We start from the raw sequence: 7092 nt of genomic DNA on the forward strand, positions 1-7092 counted from the left end.
CCTCTGAACATGATAACAGAATAGTGGCTGAGGGGCCACAGAAAACAGGCAAGAGATGCCTGGGCAGCTGGCAGTGCCCAGAGTCCTGAAGGGGCATGGAGGCCCTCCCCCCACAGCCTCCAGATGTCCAGGAACATGACCTTGCTTTCTGACTTCTCAGCTCTGGAGCTGTGAGATGACAGATGTTCAGAGCCACTTAAGTAGTGGCTCTTTGTCACAGCAGTCCTCAGAAATGAATGCAGACACTATTGGCATGATGTTGCTCCACAAAGAAGCATAGAGCCTGTGCTGTGGCCTTGAGGACTTGACTGTAGTTATGTGGGAATCGCAGATTAATCCAGAATACTGGAGGGGCACCCACTGCTTTTTCTCCATGGTGACTGTGGCCTTACATACCGGGAATTGAAAGGGAAAGGCTGTTGACATATATGATGGACGTTGAGGCGTCCCCTGAAAACTGGCAATGCGTGACAGGCCAGCTCCTGTGGTCAGACCAACATGCAGAGAGGATAGAGGTATGGGGTGCTTTCTAGCTTGGACACCTGTCCGTAGGCTTGCATCCTGGGTAAGCCTCAGGAATATTGTTCATACTGGGTCAGGGGCTCTTCAGACAAGTCATAGGGGAAATGAGATGGGGATAGTTAGAATACCTGGACCCCTGAAGATAAAAAAGGCAAGAAAGTTTGCACTTGTTAGAAATCAAAGATGATCTGATTGCTTATCTCTTGCCTAGTTCCTTAGACCAGTTTTCCCGCAAACAACCAGGGCCTCTCATGGGTGGAAGGTCTTTCATAGGATTTAAACAACAACCAGCCGTCCTTCTGGTTCACCTGAGCTGGAAGGCAGCCACTACCCTAAGGTTATAAATACCTTTGCAAGGAGCGGGCAGGTTCTCTGACCACTTGGGAACTTCCAGCTGAGGGTGAGATTTTCCCTCAGCTGGGCCTGGGTCGGCTCATCCCAGGCTGAGGCCCAGCCTGGAGGCCCCTATCCCTTACTCTCTACACGGGTTCTTTGTCCCCTCCAGCTCCCCACAGGGCAGGAGCTCCTTGAACTTTCTTTTCTGTTTTCTTTCCACTTTTTTCCCCAGGCCCCCCACGTGGGATCTCTAGCCACGTGGGTGCCTTTCCTCCTTTCCTTGGCTCTGTACAGCCCTCAATAAATATAATAATTTAATAATATCCTTCTTAGTCTTTTTTATTCAATTCTTTGATTAAAATTAGAAATGAACCTAGGGTTTGGGGGTTCAAGGACTTTACTGGACCCCCAGCACCCTGCTACAGAAGGTGTGGGCCTCACCGCCTAGGACAAGTGGGCCATCAAGTATGAATTCAGTCTTTTCTGTGCTGAAGGTGGGACTAGGCACTCCAGGGACAAGTTGGGAGCAGAAAACACGAGAAGATTATTTTTCTTTTGCTGCAAGTATGTGTGTGTGTGTGTGTGGTGTAACGCATGTGTATTCATATGCGTGTGGGTGTACGTATGTGTAAGGTGCACATGCAACTGTGTGTGGAGGCCAGAATTGAAGCTGGCTGTCTTCCCCCAACACTGTCCACTTATTTACTGAGCCCCGAACTCAGTAGTGCAGCGCATCTGACCAGCCAGCTTGCCCCTGGGATCTGCCTGGCTGTCCCAGTGCTGGAATTCCCAGCGTGCCTTGCATGGTGCTGGGGGTCTGTTGCAGTCAGGGTCGCATTGCTGGTAGAACTCACCCAACCAAGAGCAGCTTGTGAGAAAAAAATGATTTATTTTTGGCTTACAGACTCAAGGGGAAGCTCCACAACGGCAGGCGGAAATGATGACACGAGCAGAGGGTGGACATCACCCCCGGCCAACAGCAGGTGGACAACAGTAACAGGAGAGTGTGCCAAACACTGGCAAGGGGAAGCTGGCTATAACACCCATAAGCCCTCCCCCAATAATACACTCCCTCCAGGAGGCGTTAATTCCCAAATCTCCATCAGCTGGGAACCTTGCATTCAGAACACCTGAGTTTATGGGGGACGCCTGAGTCACACCACCCAGGCTCTGAACTCCTCCTGCTCATGCAGCAAATACTTTCTTGACTGTGCCATCTCCTCAGCCCCTGGCACGGGACGATATGCTACCCACTGCAGAGTGTGGCAGGGAGCCTTGTAGCTAGGACATGTGACAGATTCTGGAGCTGGGCTGAGGTCTGCATAGTAGCCAGGCCATGAAATATCTCAGCAGTTCTTCTAAGTCTCCTCCTTCTGATGCCATGAGCTCCAAGCCAGTGGATATGTCCTGGCAGCCCTGTCAATGTGGAAAGAAAGAATGTGTTGATCTCCTACCCTCCAGTCTCCCAGGGCCCTCATGGAGAATTAGCCACGTGGCTTTCAGACATGGGTCACCTTCCCAGTTGGCTCCAATCAACTGAAGTGGCCAGGCTCTGGGGCAGGGATGTATATGGCAGCCTCTGTGTTTCCTACATCTTGCCTCCGCACCAGCTCCCACACACGTCTGTCTGTGTCAGTTCTTACACATGTCTGTCTTTCTGTGCCTAATGAAGTTCAGACATACATCTGTTCGTCTGTGCCTGACGAAATTGCAGACAGGCTGGCTCTTCTGACAGAGCTCATCCTCTCTATAAAACTTTTTTTTTTAAATTTACTAGAGAGAGAGAGAGAGAGAGTTAGATAGAATGGGTAGGCGAGGGCCTCCAGCTACTATAAATAAACTCCAGATGCATGCACTGCCTTGTTCATCTGGCTTACATGGGTCCTGGGGAATTGATCCTTTGGCTTTGCTGGCAGGTACTGAAACCACTAAGCCATCTCTCCAGCCCCTCTCTTTAGTTCTGAAACAGACACCACACAGCACACTTTCCACGTCTCGTGTGAAGCCCAATAGTCTTGTATGTTGGGGTGCATGTCTTTCTTTGTCCCTGCCTTGAAGATGAAGAAAGTAAGTCTTAAGATGGCTAAATATTGGCCCAGAGCCACCCAGTTGGCCAGTAGAAGGAAGAGAACTGGAACCCAGACCATCTGACTCCAAAATTCATCTCCTATATCATTTTGCTGATAACTACCAATGTGACCAAGAAGGTTGAACCCCAAAAGGCCTCAAGATAGGGGCCTCTATAGCTACCTCCCCTCCACCTTCTGGACCTGAACCTTGTCATGTATAGCTCTTTTGGTTTGGCTTAGATCTGCTAGCAATATTTCCAACCTTTCCCAAGCAGATCCAGGTAGAACATCACCATGGCAACCCTTGCTATATCTTTTCAGGAAAAAAAAAAAAAAAGGTATTTTGGTTCCCAGGACTTAGTGTTCTGTGGGTCTGAGGGACGGATTTAATTGGCATCGTTCCCAGTGGGCTCAGTGGACACCCTTCTTGGCGTTATGTCTCAGTTGTGGTTTCCAGGATACCAGGAAATGGGATGCATTTGCTGGAGATGGTAGGGAGGGGCTGTGTCCTTTGCATAGGCACATCTGCCTGATCATGGGAGGTAGCACTCCTGAAGTTCTGGTGGTGTTATAGGGGCACCTGGGCTAAAGCCCAGCTGGGTCCCTGGGTCACCTGTGTCTCCCAGGGAGAGTAACCTGGGCTGTATGCTAATTCCACCCAGGAGGAAGACAGCTGTCTCCACCCTTCCCAGCTCTCCTCAGAACCAGGAGATGACATTGTGGCCGGTCCCCAGGACATCTCCAGGGTGCAGGGAAATGGACATTTGTGTCATGGTTCCCTGGGTGGATCTGGAATCTTCTCCCCTTATTCTCTCTGAAGACTGCCACTGAATTTTAGAAAGATCAAAAACTTGCCTTGAAAAATAAGACCCGGGCCTGAGGCTCTTTCTTTCAGAAAGTTTGTCCCCTTTGCCAGCCGAGCAGTCAGGATGATCAGGAGAGAAAACTGTGTTTCAGCCTCAAGGAACTATTAGCAGGTCAAAAAGCACCTCCATCTTGAGGAAGAATACTCAGTTCCTGGAAGCAAATGAAGACAATGAAGACCTCAGATCCCAGGGGAAACAGCTTCTTTCTTCCACCCTAGCATTAAAAAAAATTTTTTTAAAGAAATATTTATTTGTTTAAGAGAGAGAGGGGAGAGAAAGAAGCAGAGAGATGGAGAGAGAATGGGCGTGCCAGAGCCTCCAGATGCTGCAAACAAACTCCAGATGCATGCGCCCCCTTGTGCATCTGGCTTACATGGGTCCTGGGGAATCGAGCCTAGGTCCTTTGGTTTTGTACGTAAGGTTCTTAAGCGCTAAGCCATCTCCCCTGCCCCACCCTACCTTTTAATGGCATTATTATTATTTTTTTTTTTTTTTTGCTATCAGGGCTGAAAACTGGCACATAGGAGAAAGCTCAGGGGCGGGGGACCTCAAAGTTGAGGAGGTTCCTCCACATCACTGAAGAAGGGCACCCTGGCTGCTATTCCACCCCCACACCACCCCTTATCTGGAAGGAGACCAGGCTCCTGAGGAGACTCATGGCTTCCTTGAGGTTTGTTAGCTGTTAAGTGATTCAGTCAGAACTAGAACCCCAGTGTAGACTCTCTTCTCTACCTGTTGGCCCACATCCCCTCCCCAGGGCTGAGTTACATCAGAGAAATCTCAGAGTGACCTGGACTCCTTTTTGCCAGGAAGGGTCCAACAGTGACCAGAATGGGCTGTGGGATGGTGGGTGGAGGCAGGCGTTGCAGATGTCCTAGCCTGGCCTCCATCTATCTGTCATTGACCTCTGACCCGAGCCTCCTTGTCCTGTTGAGTTGGGGATAATGAAAGCATGTGGCACCCACAACCTTCTCCAACCCAGCCTTTGAAGAAGACACCTTGGTCTGCAGCCTTGAATGTGAAGGTCCAAGAATACCCAAGAAGAAGCTCATTGCTACTCACAGAGGTATAGCCCCAAGGTAGTGAGGAGGGCATAAGCAGAGATGGGGAGGGTACATTGGACCCAGGGACCACAGAGTGGAAAGACGTGGAATACAGACTGCTGTTGGTCATGGGACTGGAGGAGAATAGAGACGGCTTTAAAAGGGACTTACAAGTTGTCACTTCTCCTTGAGAGAAGACACTCAGTGGGGAGCTTCATTCCCTACCAAGGTTTATCAGAGGTTTTAGAGCTACTGGAGGACCCCTCACACCTGGGATGCATCATGGTGCCAAAGTGGGCCTCTAAGTGGCCTCTTTTGCAGGGCAGACATTCAAAATATGACAATATCTGCTCTATGAGGCTATTGCCAGAGGCAACAGGGGCCTCCTGTGTCCCAAGCTGACCCACTCACACTTCAGGACATTGGTGTGCCACTGAGAAGAATCAAAAATACTTGTGAAAGGTCCTGAGCAGTCACTTAGGCCCTGACCATCTTCCTGAATGATCTCGAGGACTGGTTTTCCATGTGGTCCATACTGCCTTTGGCACCTGATTGCTCTGGATGGTTCTTGATAGCTCCCAAGGCTCCATTTACTCATCTATAAAACAAGGGAGATCATGCTGACTTTACAACATTGTTATGTGGATTAAATTAATCAATAGCTCTAAAGCACAGTGCCACACCCCGGTAAGATGTCAGTGGATGGTAGTGAAACATGATGGTGATCGTAATTATAGTAAGAATGATGGTGGTAGTGATGGCAATGAAAATGGCAGTCATGATGACGATGATGGTGCTGGCAGTGAACATGGTAATGTTGATTGCTGTAGTGGTGGTGATGAAGCAGTGAGGCTGATGGTAATAACAGCAATAGTGATGACTGTGGTGGTAATGAAGGTGATGATGGGAGTGAAGGCATGAAAATGATGGTGCTGATAGTGATGGTGGCGATGATGGTGGTGATGGTAGTGGTGATGATAATGGTAGTGAAGGTGATGATAGCGATGATGATGATGGTGATGGTAGTGATGGTGATGGTGGTGGTAATGATGATGATGGTGATGATGGGGAGGTGATGATGATGATGGTGGTGATGATGGGGTGGTGATGATGGTGGTAGTGGTTGGTGATAGTGATGAAATTGAGGTGCCAATAGTGATGATGATTATGGTTATGGTGGTGATGGTGATGATGGTGGTGGTGATGCTAGTGATGTTGATGATGGTGATGATGATGATGGTGATGATGGTGGTGATGATGGTGGTGATGATAATGGTGATGGTGATGGTGGTGATGGTGATGGTGATGACTATGGTGATGATGGTGGTGATGATGATGTTGTTGATGGTGATGGTGATGATGATAGTGATGGTGGTGATGATGTTGATGGTGGTGGTGATGATGGTAAGGATAGTGATGGTGGTGATAATGATTGTGATGATAGACATGGTGGTGATGATGGTGATGGTGATGACGATGGTGATGGTGGTGATTGATGATGATGGTTGTGGTGATGATGGTGCTAATAGTGATAAATACTAGTGATTTTGATGGCATGGTGCTTGATTCTCTGGATAGATCTTTGCTCAGAGTCCCTTCCTGCCTCCCTGATGTCATCCCTTCTGTTGGCTCATTTTGTTCCCAGCCTTCAGCCTTAGGCTCCACCTATTCTGGCTTGTAGGTAGCTGATACCAACCTGGAGCACTTGCTGATCACTGTGAGAGGAGGGAGGAGGACATGGAGTGGGGTGAGGGTTCTCCCTCATTCTCTGAAGGAGCTGCTGCGGGTCTTCCTCCTAGGACGTGGAGCGGGGTGAGGTTCTCACTCATTCTCTGAAGGAGCTGCTGCGGGTCTTCCTTCTAGAACGTGGAGCGGGGTGAGGGTTCTCCCTCATTCTCTGAAGGAACTCTTGCAGGTCTTCCTCCTAGGACATGGAGCGGGGTGAGGTTCTCACTCATTCTCTGAAGGAGCTGCTGCGGGTCTTCCTCCATGGGTTCTTTCTCCAATGTCTGGGCTTTTCCAGCCAGTGTCTGTATTAGAAGCTCCATGCCTTCTGAGATGGCATAGAAGAGACAGCGGCTTCCCAGTCCCATGCTCTTTGCTGAGTGGGCATGAGCTAGGTGGTACCTGGTAGTCTCTGAGGCTCCTCCCAGCAGCCCCTCCCAAGACAGCTGGTCTACGTCTGACCTCTAAGTTCACCTTTCCCAACCATAGGGCAGCTGCCTCTGCTGAGGTCCTCTGCCGTCTGTAAACGCT

The sequence above is a fragment of the Jaculus jaculus genome, chromosome 1 (assembly GCF_020740685.1).
Source record: "Jaculus jaculus isolate mJacJac1 chromosome 1, mJacJac1.mat.Y.cur, whole genome shotgun sequence".
Taxonomy (NCBI): Eukaryota; Metazoa; Chordata; class Mammalia; order Rodentia; family Dipodidae; genus Jaculus; species Jaculus jaculus.